This window comes from Somniosus microcephalus, chromosome 10 (genome assembly GCF_052327205.1).
Source record: "Somniosus microcephalus isolate GS21.2 chromosome 10, FLI_Smic_1.0, whole genome shotgun sequence".
Taxonomy (NCBI): Eukaryota; Metazoa; Chordata; class Chondrichthyes; order Squaliformes; family Somniosidae; genus Somniosus; species Somniosus microcephalus.
This window is the reverse complement of record NC_140996.1, coordinates 4,290,347-4,308,538: the sequence shown is the minus strand read 5'-3', so window position 1 is coordinate 4,308,538 and position 18,192 is coordinate 4,290,347. Positions and strand designations below refer to the sequence as shown.

At 47.9% G+C, this 18,192-nt stretch overlaps 1 protein-coding gene across 3 annotated transcripts in view; it reads left to right on the top strand.

Annotated features, from left to right (window-relative positions):
• The first annotated feature begins 268 nt into the window (after positions 1-268).
• Positions 269-18,192, top strand: part of arhgef7b (Rho guanine nucleotide exchange factor (GEF) 7b) — a 115,095-nt gene continuing 97,171 nt past the window's right edge. For all 3 annotated transcript variants that reach the window (XM_085998341.1, XM_085998334.1, XM_085998342.1), the window contains exons 1-2: positions 269-351; positions 15,262-15,346. The gene's annotated coding sequence lies outside the window, so the exon portion shown is untranslated. The remainder of the gene's footprint in view (positions 352-15,261; positions 15,347-18,192) is intronic.

Below are 18,192 nucleotides of genomic sequence, written 5' to 3'. Positions count from 1 at the left end.
GGATGCCTTAGAGAGGAGGCTGAGAGAGGGCAACTGCATTGAAGCTGCAAACTGAGGGAGGCTCACACTTGTTTTTACTGCAGAAAAGATGATGGATTGGGGGTAAAATTGAATATACCTATGTGTATCTCCCCCTCCCCTGCCCTGTGTATCTGGTGGATGCCGGGTTTGAGTTCGGTGCTGTGGTTTGCAGGGGCTGGTGATGTTCAGGTAGTGTTAGGTGCTGTGGTTTGTGGTTTAATTCTACCCTTATGTTTCATTCCACAGATACATCAGGAACCCAAATCAGAAGTGGAATGTCTGAACAATATTAAAGAGTTTCTGAAAGGCTGTGGGACGCTTCGCGTGGAGGTGAGTGTGTGAGCCCTTCACCGAGTGTGTCAGGCTGGTAAAGGAGGAACCTGGCTAATCTCTCGGAGTTTAATGTGAGGCGAGAGCAGAGCTGTGACAGATGGTCAGAACAGGAGTGGGTGGGGCGGGGGGAGCAAGTGGGGTGGGGAAGAGAGCTGGAGTGGGGGCGTGGGGGTGAACCGGCGGTGCGGAGAGCCGGTGTGGAGAATTGGGGGTGAGGCAAGGGGAGAACCGGCAAGGAGGTGGGACACGAGAGCGCTGGAGGGGCGTGGGGCTTTTAAGTCCCTCCATAAAACCTTCCTCGTTAACCAAGCTTTTGGTCACCTGTCCTAATATCTCCATATGTGGCTCCATGTTAGTTTCTGTCTGATTACGCTGCTGTGAAACACCTTGGGATGTTTTCCTACATTAAAGGCGCTATATAAATACAAGTTGTTGTGCAGTGATGGATACGGTGATTGTTTTCTGACCCAGATGGTACAGTACTTGGTTGTGTGATGAAGGAGCTGAGGGGTTCGTATTGTCGTTTTGTAGGGTGAATATTAATCGCAGTGTTCTGAATCCTTTGATGCAACATTTCTGATTTCACAGACATTTTTAAGGAAACAGATTGCCTTGAAAAACAAGTTTTGCTCATTTACTGTGATGTGCTGCTTGGGATTTGAATGGACAGCATACTCGGAAACAACAACAACTTGCATCTATATAGTGCCTTTAACGCTGTAAAATATCCCAAGGCGCTTCATGCAGAGGTAATTGGGCTACAGATGGCAACAACCCAAAGAAGGACATTTCAGGAGCGGCTTCCAAAAACTTGGTCAAAGAGGAGGTCCTAAAAGGGGGAGAAGCAGCGAGCTGTGTTGTGGGACTGAGGCAGCTGAAACCTATTTGAATCGTGCATTTTGAAGGTGCGAAGTTGATGAACAAGTTATATTCTATTTAATAAATTTAATAGTTGGGTTGGCACTTCGGTTTTGTTAACATTTAATCTTTCAGTTGGGCTGTGTTAGCTACTGTTAATGGCTAATCATTTGCTATATATTTTGATAAAATTGTTGAGCTGAATCCGTGGTGTAGGAATTAGTCAATTTGTTGGAACTGTGAGAGGGGAAAAGAACTGCTGACAACTGGGGAAAGACCTCCTGCGGATTGTGCAGGTCATTGGAATAAACGGGTCGTTTTCCGAGTGGCAGGCAGTGACTAGTGGGGTACCGCAAGGATCGGTCCTAGGACCCCAGCTGTTCACAATATATATTAATGATCTGGACGAGGGAATTGGATGTAATATCTCCAAATTTGCAGACGACACAAAGCTGGGTGGGGGGGTATGCTGTGAGGAGGATGTCATGAAACTCCAGTACGATTTGGACAGGTTAGGTGATTGGGCAGAAACATGGCAAATGCACTATAATGTGGATAAATGTGAGGTTATCCACTTTGGTGGCAAAAACAGGAAGGCAGATTATTATTTGAATGGCAATAGATTGGGAGAAGGGGAAGTGCAAAGAGACCTGGGTGGTGTTGTGCACCAGTCGCTGAAGGTAAGCATGCAGGTGCAGCAGGCGGTTAAGAAGGCAAATGGTATGTTGGCCTTCGTAGCAAGAGGGTTCGAGTACAGGAACAAGGATGTCTTGCTACAGTTGTACAGGGCCTTGGTGAGACCGCACCTTGAGTATTGTGTGCAGTTTTGGTCGCCTTACCTGAGGAAGGACGTTCTTGCCATGGAAGGAGTGCAGCGAAGATTCACCAGGCTGATACCTGGGATGGCAGGAATGACGTATGAGGAGAGATTGTGTCGATTGGGCTTATACTCACTGGAGTTTAGAAGATTGAGAGGGGATCTCATCGAAACTTATAAAATTCTGTCAGGCCTGGACAGACTAGATACAGGAAGGATGTTCCTGATGGTCGGGGAGTCCAGAACCAGGGGTCATAGTCTAAGGATAAGGGGTAGGACATTTAGGACTGAAATGAGGAGGAATTTCTTCACCCAGAGAGTGGTGAACCTGTGGAATTCTCTGCCACAGAGGGCGGTGGAGGCCAGTTCATTAAATATATTCAAAAAAGAGTTGGATATATTTCTTAAGGCTAAAGGGATCAAGGGATATGGGGAGAAGGCAGGGGCAGGGTACTGAATTTGGATGAAACATAGAAACATAGAAGATAGGAGCAGGAGTAGGCCATTCGGCCCCTCGAGCCTGCTCCGCCATTCAATGAGATCATGGCTGATCATCCAAATTCAGTACCCTGCCCCGCCTTCTCCCCATATCCCTTGATCCCTTTAGCCTTAAGAAATATATCCAACTCTTTCTTGAATATATTTAATGAACTGGCCTCCACCGCCCTCTGTGGCAGAGAATTCCACAGGTTCACCACTCTCTGGGTGAAGAAATTCCTCCTCATTTCAGTCCTAAATGGCTTACCCCTTATCCTTAGACTATGACTCCTGGTTCTGGACTCCCCGGCCATCAGAAACATCCTTCCTGCATCTAGTCTGTACAGGCCTGACAGAATTTTATAGGTTTCGATGAGATCCCCTCTCAATCTTCTAAACTCCAGTGAGTATAAGCCCAATCGACACAATCTCTCCTCATACGTCATTCCTGCCATCCCAGGTATCAGCCTGGTGAATCTTCGCTGCACTCCCTCCGTGGCAAGAACGTCCTTCCTCAGGTAAGGTGACCAAAACTGCACACAATACTCAAGGTGCGGTCTCACCAAGGCCCTGTACAACTGTAGCAAGACATCCTTGTTCCTGTACTCGAACCCTCTTGCTACGAAGGCCAACATACCATTTGCCTTCTTAACCGCCTGCTGCACCTGCATGCTTACCTTCAGCGACTGATGCACAAGGACACCCAGGTCTCTTTGCACTTCCCCTTCTCCCAATCTATTGCCATTCAAATAATAATCTGCCTTCCTGTTTTTGCCACCAAAGTGGATAACCTCACATTTATCCACATTATAGTGCATTTGCCATGTTTCTGCCCAATCACCCAACCTGTCCAAATCTGTTGTTCTGTGGATGTGTAATGTGCTGTAGAAATGCAGGTCCTTTTCTTACGGTCCTCCAACAAATGAAAACTGAATCTTTGTTGTAGTCTGTGCCTAACCAGGCCAAGAGGGCTCTGAGCCGCCTATACAGAAGCTGGTCGGTGCCAGTGTTTATGCCCCACACGAGCCTCCTCCCACCCCTCTTCATCTCACCCCATCAGCATATCCTTCTATTCCTTTCTCCCTCGTGTGTTTATCCAGCTTCCCATTAAATGTATCTCTGCTATTCGCCTCAACCACTCCCTGTGGCAGCGAGTTCCACATTCTCACCACTCTCTGGGTAAAGAAGTTTCTCCTGAATTCTCTATTGGATTTATTAGTGACTATCTTATATTTATGGCCCCTAGTTCTGGTCTCCCCCACAAGTGGAAACATCTTCTCTATGTCTACCCTCTCGAACCCCTTCATAATTTTAATGATCTCTATAAAGTCACCTCTTGGCCTTCTCTTCTATAGGGAAAAGAGCCCCCGCCAGTTCAGTCCCTCCTGATGGTTAGTAGCTTGAACTCTCTGTCTGATCTATCTTTGGATTCTACTCGACATGTTCAACAGCCGACAATCTACCGGAGTGAGGGACATTTCATTGAATATTCTGACAGTAATCAGTTATAAACTTGCTAGGAAAAATTACTTAACCCCATCCAACTTCTTTCAAATCTGCCATCATCACCCCCCTTTCTCAAAAAACTCACTCTTGACCCCTCTGTCCGTGCAAGCTACCGCCCTATCTCCAACCTCCCTTTCCTCTCCAAAACCCTTAAACGTGTTGTCGTCTCCCAGATCCGTGCCCATCTTTCCCAGAACTCCATGTTTGAATCTCTCCAATCAGGTTTCCGTCCCTGCCACAGTCCTGAAATGACCCTTATCAAAGTCACAAATGACATCCTATGTGACTGTGACCGTGGTAAACTATCCCTCCCCATCCTTCTTGACTTGTCTGCAGCCTTTGACACGGTTGACCACACCATCCTTCTCCAATGCCTCTCCTCCATTGTCCAGCTGGGTGGGATTGCCCTCACCTAGTACCACTCTTATCTATCTAATCGTAGCCAGAGAATCCCCTGCAATGGCTAGACGGTTAGACGGAAAACTGTGTGCATCGTGTTTACAACTGGCCCGATACGCTCAGCGAGCCCGCCAGGCTCTCGCCATTGTGCAAACTCATGAAACCAACCCCCTTGTTTAACGGCCTATTTAGGCTCGTCTGTTGCATGTTTTTAATGACCTTTCTCTCTGGAGGGAACGGACATGTTTATCGCGGCTGCCGGTTTTATTTGTTAATATTTTAATCTTGTGTGAGCTGGTGAGAGCAGCATCTCTCTCCAGAGGGCCAGAGTTAGAACTCATGTGTGGATCACTGAAAACCGGTCTGCTCACCACCGGGTGGGTTTCTGAAGAACGCTACCCATGTTTTAGCCGCTTGCTCCTGGTTGGAGCTGGCAGCTTCCGTGCTGGGGATATTTCGAATAAATGTGGACTGCTTCCTCCTCGCTGGTTGCCATTGTGGTTTTAGTGGAGTGTGGTTTAATATCAAGCTGGCTTAGACAGTGATGTTGTGAAGCAGTCTCGTCACAGCTTTAACTAGAGCGCCAATTAGTTCCCTATCATGTGGACTTGTAGCTATCTTATTCAGTGGTTTTCATATCTCTTCATTACATAACCAATTGTCTTTGTCCAGCGTATGTTTGTTTCTGGACATCTTGTTGATTGTTAGAGGGCCAGGCGAATGCAAGAGCTCCACTCCTTGTCCCAGAACCCCAGCCCAGGCTCCCAACCTTGGGCTCCTTCCACACCAGCCCAGGACCCCCCTCACTGTCCCTCCCTGCTCACAAACACGAGCTCCTTCCACACCAGCCCAGGACCCCCCTCACTGCTCCTCCCTGCTCACAAACACCGGGCTCCTTCCACACCAGGACAGGACCTCCCTCACTGCTCCTCCCTACTCACAAACACGGGCTCCTTCCACACCAGCCCAGGACCCCCCTCCCTACTCACCCGCTCCCAACTGTGGGCTCCTTCCACACCAGCCCAGGACCTCCCTCACTACTCCTCCCTGCTCACAAACACGGGCTCCTTCCACACCAGGACAGGACCTCCCTCACTACTCCTCCCTGCTCACAAACACGGGCTCCTTCCACACCAGCCCAGGACCCCCCTCCCTACTCACCTGCTCCCAACTGTGGGCTCCTTCCACACCAGCCCAGGACCCCCCTCACTACTCCTCCCTGCTCACAAACACGGGCTCCTTCCACACCAGCCCAGGACCCCCCTCCCTACTCACCTGCTCCCAACTGTGGGCTCCTTCCACACCAGCCCAGGACCCCCCTCACTACTCCTCCCTGCTCACAAACACGGGCTCCTTCCACACCAGCCCAGGACCCCCCTCACTACTCCTCCCTGCTCACAAACACGGGCTCCTTCCACACCAGCCCAGGACCCCCCTCACTACTCCTCCCTGCTCACAAACACCGGGCTCCTTCCACACCAGGACAGGACCTCCCTCCCTACTCACCCGCTCCCAACTGTGGGCTCCTTCCACACCAGCCCAGGACCCCCCTCACTGTCCCTCCCTGCTCACAAACACGGGCTCCTTCCACACCAGGACAGGACCTCCCTCACTGCTCCTCCCTACTCACAAACACGGGCTCCTTCCACACCAGCCCAGGACCCCCCTCCCTACTCACCCGCTCCCAACTGTGGGCTCCTTCCACACCAGCCCAGGACCCTCCTCACTGCTCCTCCCTGCTCACAAACACGGGCTCCTTCCACACCAGCCCAGGACCCCCCTCACTGTCCCTCCCTGCTCACAAACACGAGCTCCTTCCACACCAGGACAGGACCCCCATCACTGCTCCTCCCTGCTCACAAACACGAGCTCCTTCCACACCAGCCCAGGACCCCCCTCACTGTCCCTCCCTGCTCACAAACACGAGCTCCTTCCACACCAGGACAGGACCCCCCCTCACTGTCCCTCCCTGCTCACAAACACGAGCTCCTTCCACACCAGCCCAGGACCCCCCTCACTGTCCCTCCCTGCTCACAAACACGAGCTCCTTCCACACCAGGACAGGACCCCCCCTCACTGTCCCTCCCTGCTCACAAACACGAGCTCCTTCCACACCAGCCCAGGACCCCCCCTCACTGTCCCTCCCTGCTCACAAACACGAGCTCCTTCCACACCAGGACAGGACCCCCATCACTGCTCCTCCCTGCTCACAAACACGAGCTCCTTCCACACCAGCCCAGGGCCCCCCACACTGTCCCTCCCTACTCACCCGCTCCCAACCTTGGGCTCCTTCCACACCAGCCCAGGACCTCCAGCACTGCCCCTCCCTAAGCTCCTGCTCACATGACCTGCACACACCCACTCACGCGCTCCCTCTTTCCCACACATACACACTTTCTCTGTCTCCTTTCTCTTTCTCGCGCGCGCACTCTCCTTTCCCCTGAAGGAGCGATGATCCAAGCCCTCAATTTCTCCACGAAGTCCAGCTCCTGCCCAGCGTCTTTTCATCCACTCCCAGCGCAAAATCCCGCTGTGGGCAGTTTGAGAATTTGAATACAGTTTTAAAAACCTGGCAATAAAAATCTGGTCTCAGTAAAAGTGACCATGAAGTTGTTGGATTGTCGTCAAAACCCAATCACTCATGTCCTTTCGGGAAGGAAACCTGCCGTCCTTACCCGGTCTGGGCCTAGATGTGACTCACCTTCCCTCTGAAGTGGTTTAGCAAGCCACTCAGTTTGTATCAAACCGCTATCGGGGCAACTAGGAATGGGCAATAAATGCCAGCCTTGCCAACGAAGCCATCATCCCGAGAATGAATGATTACATACACACAGGAGCCTGGAACGATCAGTATTGAAATGGGACAGCAAACCAGGCTTTGTTGAGCCTGTAATCTCTCAAACTCTGTACAACAGGAGTAACAAGTTGCAGTGTGCTACAAGGCAATACTACATCACCATTTCACATAATTATTGTTTCAGTGCACATTCTGAAGTTATTAAAGGGCTGTTTTGATTAGACGTTTAACTTGTAACACAAACGGAACAAATTAAGTAAATTAACTGTATTTCACCTGTCAGCCGAGGCTCAGTGGGCAGCACTCGCTTCTGAGTCAGAAGGTCATGCGTTCAAGTCCCACTCCAGAGTCTGGGGCACAAAATCCAGGCCGACACTCCCAGTGCGATGCACTGTCGGAGGTGCCGTCTTTCAGATGAAACGTTAAACTGAGGCCCCCGTCTGCCCTCTGGGATGGATGAAAATATCGAATGGCTTTACTATCGGTGTAAAATTCTGAATCCCATTTGCCCTTTTAAAAATCTTGCCCAAAGCCCAGGAATTCCCTCCCGAAATCATTCCTCCTCTCCACACCCCGCTGCTCCTTTAAGACCACAAAAGCGTGCCCTGTGCGCGCCCCGGTGGAGGGCGGGGCTCGGTGGAGGGTGCGTGGCTCCGTGGCGAGCGTGCCAGGCACGTAGGTGCCATCAATTATTAGCAGAGCAAGACATGGGAGGGAATTTGTTTTGTTAAATGTGCTCAGTGATCAGCTGATTGACTGTTGTTGGCCTGTGGTGAATGTGAACAAAGATCCTTTCTTCTGTTAGTATTTGTTTATGAAAGATTGTCATATTTAAATATCCTAATGTAAATCTTCATTGCGATAAAGGCCATGAAAAGCTGCGTAAAGCACTATTTCGATCTCCAAATGGCATCCAGTGTTCCTGCCTTTTGGTGGCCCCAGTCAAATTGAAATTGTTAAACTGCGAACTTTAGCGGTATTTTTATCCAACATGGCAGCACCACAGGAATATAGGAACAGGAGGAGGCCATTCAGCCCATCGAGCCTGCTCCATCATTCAGTTAAATCATGGCTGATCTGCACCTCAACTCCATCTACCCGCCGTGGTTCCATATCCCTCGATACCCTTACCCAACAAAAAATCCATCCATCTCAGACTTGAAAGCTCCAATTGACCCCCAGCCTCAACAGCTTTTTGGGGGGGGGGGGGGAGTTCCAGATTTCCACCACCCTTTGTGTGAAGAAGTGCTTCCTGACATCACCCCTGAACGGCCTGGCTCTAATTTTAAGGTTCTGCCCCCTTTGTTCTGGACTCCCCCCACCAGAGGAAATAGTTTCTCTCTCTACCCTATCGACTCCTTTAAACATTTTAACCCAAGATGTGGCTCAGCTGGAAAAGGTACAAAGAAGATTTGCTAAGATGAAAAGGGGGCTGAAACACATGGATATAGACTCCAATCGGGGACTCCTGGTGGAGTGAAGACTGAGGGAGGGATCTGATTGAGATGTTGAGATTAATCCTGCTCCGAGATTAATCAGTCAGGGTATATCCCCAGGACATCCCACAGTGCTTCACAGCCAATGAATTATTTTGAAGTGTTGTGTCGGCAAACACAGCAGCCTGTATGTGCACAGCACGATCCCACAAACGGCAAGATAATTGACCAGTTAATCTGTTTCTGTTAATGTTGAGCAGGACACTGGGGAGAACCTCCCTGCTCTTCCAATCTTGCCCATTGGTTTAACGTCTCATCCAAAATCTGAGAAGATGTAGATTGAAAGGGGAAACGAGGAACCTTTACTGAACAGGTGGTTGCCAAGGGAGATTGTCGGATAAGTGACTAGGATACTTCCAAGCAATGTTCCCTCTAATTTTTTTTCCCGTACGCAGTCCCTTTAACTGGCTGCGCAGTTTCTTCCTTGTAAAAGCCAGTGAGCGGCCTGCGCGGGACCTCCAGACCGCCACGCAGCTTAGCGGGAAGGTTACTTCCAAGATAAATGCACTTGAAGGCACTGCCTGAAAGGGTGGAGGAATCAGATTTGATAGTAACTTTCAAAAGGAGATTGGATAAATATTTGAAGGAAAAATTTGCAGGGCCCTGGGGAAAGAGCAGGGGGGAGTGGGACTAATTGGAGAGCTTGTTCAGAGCCGGCACAGGCACGATGGGCCGAATGGTCTCCTGTACTGTAAGATTCTATGATTCTAATATTGAACAATACAATGAAGAGAAACACACTATCGGATAAAATGACTGGTCCTTCAGGAAGGCAGATTTGATGGGCCGAAGGTCTCTCCCAGCCTGGGATTTATGCTTCTTTCTAAAATTAACAGTCAGAACCCAAAGCAAACCTCGGAAAATGAGGTCAGCATCAGGCACCTTGTGATCATGTGCGTCTTACCAAAGAGAGAGCTGCGAAGGATTTCAACACAGCCATTGCTGAAATTAATTGAGCGTGATCTTGGGCTCCTTTTCCATCTTCTTCACTGACCCCAGAAGCTGCTGCTGCCCAGGTGGAGGAGGTGAAGGTGCCCGCCGCCCTGCTGGTCTGTACTCTGCTTGGTTCCATTCTTTTGCAAGAGGAGCTGAGGTTTCTTTATCGGATATTTCATGATTTTGGTTTCAGTGTTTACCTATTTAATTCTACTCCGAGTTAATCCCTCAGTGTGGGGCACTAGATCATGTGTGGTCTTCAGGTGAATTGGGGTCAGAGCGTAGGGGGTAATTGGGCCAGGGAGATGGACATAATTCAGGCCCCCTTTTAAAGTTGGACTTTCTGTGCTTATTTTTACATACATAGATTTTATATTTTTTTGTAATTAAATAGCAAAACCTGAAGGCAATTTGGGAAGTCGTGGCGTCGAGGCATTGCAGCGCCAATTACTGGTGGGATGGTGTAGTTAAAGTGTGACAGGTTTACATATGTTTCCACTATCATTTTGGACATAGTAATTTATAATGAAAAGAGTTGACACTAAAGAGTTACACGAATGTGACAACGGAGTGTGGACAGACTTGTTTATAGATGTACCTCTTTAGCTGTTTTGTTGAGGACTTCGAAAAACATAGTTTTTGTAAAGTTTTTTTTTGTTAGTGGGAGAAGAGCCTTCCCTCATTTTCAACATGAAAACTTTACGGACAAACTGTTTTGATGTGATTTGCATCATTGTGTTTACCAACTCAACAAAGTATTTTTAATGGAAACCAGTACTCTTCAATAATTAAACATTGTATAAACACTGGCCTTATGCCCGAAACCTAGGGGAGTTCTCAAAGTATGTCATGTATAACACCAAGGCCTGTAACTCACCTAAAAAATGACCCAACAGTAGATTTAAAAATTCTTCATATTTCCACACACATTACTTTTGAAAATACATATACGTCTATAAGCCACACAAATGTATTGATCAGTAATGCAATACAACCTAAATTGTTCCATTCACAACACTGCTTTCAGGCTCCATAGTCCATATTGCACCTGGTTGTAAGGTTTTAATTCCGTTTCGCATTTCTTTCTAATTTTGGCAGGATGTGTTAATTCATGTGCCGTAAGTTCTGTGGCTTGGCAACTTGTGTAGGTGAGTCAGCCAAGGCGCTTCTCTCAGATTTTATCTCCACGACAAATCAATGTTGCTTGAAGTCTGGAAGCAGATTCCCAGTCCTGTCCCTCGCTCAGAGGATCGAACCTGCTGTGGAACATCTCTCCGACAAAGATTAAAACAGTGGGGAAACTAGACAGTCGATGTTAGTGAGACTTCCAAGAACAAATGGCATTAAACATCTGTCCAATTACACCCAGCTCCTTGACTCGGTGCACTACTTGTACTTCAGTGGTTTAACGATTGCAATCTGATTATTTTGAGGGCACTGTTAAAAGGAAGTTATGCTAAACCTTGACAAATCACTGGTTAGGTCCCAGCTGGATTATTGTGCCCAATTCTGGGCACCACACTTAGGAAGGATGTCCAGGCCAAAGAGGAGTTTGATTAGACTGGTACCAGGGATGAAAGACTTCAGTGATGTGGAGAGACTAGAGAAACTGGGATTGTTCTCCTTGGAGCAGAGAAGGTTAAGTGCCGATTTAATAGAGGTGTTCAAAATCATGAAGGGCTTTGATCGAGTAAATCAGGAGAATCTGTTTCCATTGGCAGGAGGGTCAGTAACCAGAGGACACAGATTGAAGATAATTGGCAGAAGATCGCCGGGGAGATGAGCATTGTTGTGATCTGGAACGCGCTGCTTGAAAGAGCGGTGGAAGCAGATTCAGTAGTAACTTTCAAAAGGGAATTGGAGAAATACTTGAAAAGGAAACATTTTCAGGGCTATGAGGAAAGAGCAGGGGGGAGTGGGACTAATTGGAGAGCTCTTTCAAAGAGTCGGCACAGGCACGATGGGCCGAATGGCCTCCTAATGTGTGTAAGATTCTACGTTACCGTTCACTTTCTTTCCCAACATTACTGCCTTGTGTTTATGGTGAAAAAGAACAATTTCCATAATCAGACTGAGTGTTCTGGAATCCGAAACTTGTGGCCATGAATGTACCACGTATGGGTTAAAGTCCCAGTTTAACAACAAGCTTCTAACTGTGCTAAATAGCTCACTGGAACTTGTGCGAGAGGCCCTGAAAGGTAGAAAATGCCACGCTATCAGTCCAGTGTCTACAGGCTAAAAGTACTCGCTGTATTTGCAGGCAAATATACAGAAGGCAAATAATCCAGTGAGATACTGAATCAAAACAAATACTTAACAGCATTGGAATTAGCATCAGGCCGCAAGGGGAAAAAATACCTTTTTATAGAAAGTGTTTCATCCGGAGCCCGATAACTGACTTGACTCTTGGGTAACAGTCAGGTAGAATTTCCAGATGCAAAGCTGTACATTGACGATGCAAAGTTAATTTGGATTACCAGTTAGAATTAAAGATTGTGAGTAAATTCCCTCCTATTTAACTGAGGATGTTTGAAGTGAGCTCTGTCAATTATCCAATAATGCATGGTAAGAATTATTGCATAGAATTTATAGCACAGAAACGGGCCATTCGGCCCAACTGCGCCGTGCTGGTGTTTCTGCTCCACACCAGCCTCCTCCCACCCCTCTTCATCTCACCCTATCAACATATCCTTCTATTCCGTTCTCCCTCGAATGTTTATCCAGCTTCCCTTTAAATGCATCTATGGTATTCGCCTTAACCACTCGGTGTGGTAGCAAGTTCCACATTCTCTGGGTAAAGTGTCAACCGCAGCTCAGTGGGTAGTACTCGCACCTCGAAGTCAGAAGGTCACACCTTCAAGTCCCACTCCAGAGACTTGAGCACATAATCCAAGCTGACACTCCAGTGCAGTACTGAGGGAGTGCTGCACTGTCGGAGATGTTGTCTTTTAGATGAGACGTTAAACCGAGGCCCCGTCTGCTCTCTCGGGTGGGTGTCAAAAGATCCCATGGCACTATTTGAAGAGGAGCAGGGGAGTTCTCCCCGGTGTCCTGGGGCCAATATTTATCCCTCAAACAGCATAACTGAAACAGATTATCTGGTCAGTATCACATTGCTGTTTGTGGGATCTTGCTGTGTGCAAATTGGCTGCTGTGTTTCCTACATTACAACAGTGACTACACTTCAAACTTACTTCATTGGCTGTAAAACGCTTTGGGATGTCTTGAGGCTGAGAAAGGTGCTATATAAATGCAAGTCTTTCATTCTTTACATCAATCTAGTGAGCAAGTGATGACGTGGGTCTGGAATTCAAGTATCTGTTAATGTTTTGACTGTGTACAGTTCAGTGTGTAGCTAAAACAAGACGTCTCCGTTCTGACTCATTTCTAGATCAATCAACCTGGCCTGGTTTCCCAGACAGCCCATCTCCCATGTTCCATTTTAAAATCTTCTATTTTTTAAGGCTATCGACAGAAATGGCACTGTTGTCACGGGGATGTCATTTGAAAGGTTGCATGTTCCTGGTCTTGGAGCCTTGTTTGCCGGAATTGGAATTCAGGAAATTATACGCGGCGGATGATTGCCCCTCCATCAGAATTAATGGATGGAAAATTTGCCCTTGTTAAGAGGCAATTTGTTTTCCATTGTGTCACGGTTTCACGTTCCGCTAAGTCCGGTTAATCAAATACTAAAACACTCCTTTTTGGAGTGTTCCATGTATTTTCTCGGCAAAATACTTGCCAAGAATCCCCATGGTTCTTCTCCCACTCTGCACCGTAACAACGTCGGAATTTCATCGTAGTTACGCCGGCCGAGCGTGAGGAAATTCCCGCCAATTGTTTTTGAAGATTGATTGTGTTTCGAGACATTGGGTGAATCCCACGCGCTGAAGGAGTTCAGGGGTCACGGGGATGGTTTGGCCTTTTATCACAAGCTCACTCTGGGATTTATGGTTCTATTTTTCCCCTCTGTTGAATAAATTGACAAAAATGTGAGAAAGAAAGACTTGCATTTATATAGCGCCTTTCATGACCAAAGCGCTTCGCAGCCAATGAAGTACCTTTTTGAAGTGTAGTCACTGTTGTAAGAAACACAACAGCCAATTTGTGCACAGCAAGCTCCCAAAAACCGCAATGAGATAATGACCAGGTAATCTGTGTGTGATGTTGGTTAAGGGATAAATATTGGCCAGGACACGGGGAGAACGCCCCTGCTCCTTTTCAAAATAGTGCCATGGGATCTTGGCAGAAACTGTCCTGAGATTTCTGTCTTGCATTAAACTGCTGTTAGTTGGCGTGATCTCTCCTCATGAGAAGGTGATAGACGTGTAAAATCAGCAACTACTCAAAATTCCAACTTCATGGAGGACACCTCCTGCCCATCCTTCACACTGACATCATGGAGTATATGGAGGGGATTGAGCCTGCACTGGTGCACTGACATCAGGGAGTACCTGGAGGGGATTGAGCCTGCACTGGTGCACTGACATCAGGGAGTATCTGGAGGGGATTGAGCCTGCACTGGTGCACTGACATCAGGGAGTATATGGAGGGGATTGAGCCTGCACTGGTGCACTGACATCATGGAGTATCTGGAGGGGATTGAGCCTGCACTGGTGCACTGACATCAGGGAGTACCTGGAGGGGATTGAGCCTGCACTGGTGCACTGACATCAGGGAGTATCTGGAGGGGATTGAGCCTGCACTGGTGCACTGACATCAGGGAGTATATGGAGGGGATTGAGCCTGCACTGGTGCACTGACATCATGGAGTATCTGGAGGGGATTGAGCCTGCACCGGTGCACTGACATCAGGGAGTACCTGGAGGGGATTGAGCCTGCACTGGTGCACTGACATCATGGAGTATCTGGAGGGGATTGAGCCTGCACTGGTGCACTGTTGGGTTTTATGGTAAGGACTGCAACTTTTTTTAAACCGAAATATTCTTGTTGCAATCTAATGTGGTTGGTGAGACTAACCGCAATGGATGATTAATAACTGAAGTTCCATTTCAAAGCTGCGCACAGTTTCTTCCTCCCAGGTGTGTTATAAAATAGAGCAGTTTGATCCATTTCATGATCTACCACATTTTAAAATTGTCATGTTTTATGGAATTAAACTTCTAAACAGCTGAAATTGTGGAGCTTGTTGAGACTGTTATTCCTGTGAGCATCCAGATTAAATGCTCGCAGTGAAAGCCTTGCAGTTACAGCTCTCTCTTGATCTTGTGGATTTGATCCAGAGCCGAGGCACATGTCCTGAGTCCACATCTAGGTTATTTCTTTTGGCTGGTTTCCGAGTTAGTGAAATAAGCAGCAATTTATCTTGCTGGAAAAGACAGGAATTCGTGTTTTATTGAAAAACTGGAGATGGGTGTGTGCGTGCTCGCTTTGTTGCCTGCTGTCAGGAATGAAAACAAGTCTTCACAGATTTAGCATTCAAAAATACGTTGGAACTTTTCTGTTTAAATTTTGGAAGGCTTGTCAGGTATAAACATCCTGGACTTGTAATCTTGGCTTTTATTCCTCAAGCTCCTCCATCTCTGGAAGCTCTTGGTGAAGACTGAATTAATGTGTGAACAATACGAAGTGATGGAATTATCTTCTTTTGCTTCCTGCAGACTTTTGATGCCAACGACCTTTATCAAGGACAGAACTTCAACAAGATTCTTAGTTCCCTGGTCGCTTTGAATAAAGTAACTGCAGGTAAGAGGACTACTTCGGGAGGGGTTGGTCTCCTGGTGAATCAGGCTCACGGTTAGAAGCAGCTCTCTGCAACACTTGATTCACCGCTAACTATATATCGAATTAGCGACCTTTGAACCTCCATTGGGCAATTTATAATAGGTGGTGTGGAACTGATTGGGTAATTTTTTAAGCGTGCGATCCCGATGGAGCCATGTACACTGGAGGCGTACACCAGATTCCTGGAGTGTCAGCTTGGATTATGAGCTCAAGTCTCTGGCGTGGGGCTTGAGTCAAACGGGTACTTTCGAGGAGGATGTTTCAGAAGTGGGATCTTGCATTGTAGAGGTAGAGAACAGTGGTGTTTAGTCTGCATCTGGCCACGCTATCTTCACCTAGGAGTGCTGAATGTTGCTGGCTAGAATGCAAAGGGGTGGAAGTTGTGCTCTAGTTGTATAAAGCTCTGGTTAGACCCCATCTGGAGAAACTGGGTTCAGTTCTGGGCCCCGCACCTCAGGACTGATCTACTGACCTTGGAGACGGCACAACACAGATTGAGCAGAATCAAACCGGGGCTTAAAGGGTTAAATTAGGAGGACTGGTTTCATTGACTAGACTTGCATTCCCTGCAGTGTAGACGATTAAGGAGCGATCTAATTGAAGTGTTTAAGATGATTAAAGGAGTTGATGGGGTCGAGAGAGAGAAACTATTTCCTCTGGTGGGGGGAGCCCAGAACAAGGGGGCAGAAGACCCCCCAGCCTCAACAGCTTTTTTGGGGGAGAGAGTTCCAGATTTCCACCACCCTTTGTGTGAAGAAGTGCTTCCTGACATCACCCCTGAACGGCCTGGCTCTAATTTTAAGATTATGCCCCCTTGTTCTGGACTCCCCCCCCCCCCCCCCCCCCCCCCCCCCACAGAGGAAATCATTTCTCGCTCTCTACCCCAATGTATTATGTAAAACAGCTGACTATCTTGGGTAAAATGTGCTGGTTTATAAGAACACTGAAGAGCTTGGGGCCTTCCTGGTCTTTAGGCCCTTGTTCAATTTGGGTGGGAATGGTTGTGTTGTGGTTCTGGTCCTGGACAAGCACCCCAGGGGTCGTGAGTTCAAGCGGGGGTTGTTGTGATTTGGTCATTTGTGGCCAAATTACCCTGAAATCTGATTGTTGTAAAAATCCAATTGGTTCACTAATGTCCTTCAGGGAAGGGAACCTGCCGTCCTTGCCTCGTCTGGGCCGACACGTGACTCCAGTCCCACACCAACATGGTTGACTCTTGATACCCACAGATGGAAAATAAAATTCCACCTTTCCTGTGTCGCCCATATCTTTGGAACAAAATTTTAAGAAGCTCTGGGAAGTGGACTCATCAACTAAACCATCGGGGCAGTTCAATGAAGTTGCATTGAGCTCTGGAGCCTGTCACAAGGTCCAACACTGCCTTAGAAATTGCCCACTTTCTTGCTGCGTATCAAGGCTTTACATGGTTGTACATATCAGCTTAAATTAACGTACGAGAGGGTTGCATGGGTGAAACTGCAGTCATGTTGTGCTGGGTTATTTATAGTGCCGTGTAATTTAAGAGCAGGGAATGGTGCTGTCCAGTGTCCAGTAACACTCAGTATTGTGCTGGAGTTTGCCACCTGCTCCACTGATGCTTGTGCAGTGGGGACGAGTGCCTCTGGCCATGTGCACATGGGGGTCTGGCCCATGGAGGAGACTGCCAGCCTATTTAGCGTTTAATGCAAGGGTCTTGGCAAGAAGCAGCTGCAGTGCTCGAGGTGAGCTGGGTTGTGGTCCCTGAGTGAGAGTGTGAGATGTGCAGGGTCATCGAGCAGCAGTAAGACCACCGGGGCTTGCTGGAGTGTCTGTGCCAGATGGAAGTGGGAGGTGAGGGAGGAAGGAGAGAGAGAGACACGTAGGGTAGAGGAAGCCATCCATTATTCCAGGGCACACAGTGTCAGATGGTGGTCACTGGGCACGGAGCCGCAGCCAGTCTGAAAGCAAAGGGCCAGTGTCGGAGTGTGTCCCGAGTGACATTCGCCTCGAGATTGATTGAGAGGTTGTGACGCACAGTTAAAAGAGGCACTCCAGCACAGGAGGAGGCCATTCGGCCCATTGTACCTGTGCCAACTCTTTGAAAGAGCTCTCCAATTAGTCCCATTTCCACCCCGCTCTTCCCCTTAGCCCTGCAATTTTTTCTCTTACTAGGTATTTATCCAATTCCCTTTTGAAAGTTACTATTGAATCTGCTTCATCAGAACTCGCTGCGTTAATAATTTCTCATCTCCCCCCCCGCCCTGCCCCCGGCTTTCCCTACCAAAATGTATCACTTCACACTACTCTGCATTAAATTTCATCGGCCATGTGTCTGCCCATTTACCAGTCTGTCCGTCCTCCTGAAGTCTGTTACTATCCTCCTCATTGTTTACTACATTTCCGAGTTTCATGCCATCCGTAAACGTTGAAATGATGCCCTGTATACCCAAGTCCAGGTCATTAATATATATTAAAAAGAGCAGTGGTCCCAACACCGACTCCTGGGGAACTGACCACTGTATACTTCCCTCCAGTCTGAAAAACAACCATTTACCACAACTCTCTGCTGTATCCCAACTCTCTGTCATTTTCTGTGAGTGTTGTTAATTTTACCCAGTTGATTGCCAGAGGCATTGTTCGTGGATAAAAAGAACCCTTTGTCCCTATCGTGAACATTTTCCTATCGGAGTTGTCTGTGTCTCTGTATCTTTGTTTTATAGGATGTGGGCGTCACTGGCAAGGCCAGCATTTATTGCCCATCCCTCGTTGCCCTCGAGAAGGTGGTGGTGGGCCGCCGCCTTAAACCGCTGCAGTCCGTGTGGTGAAGG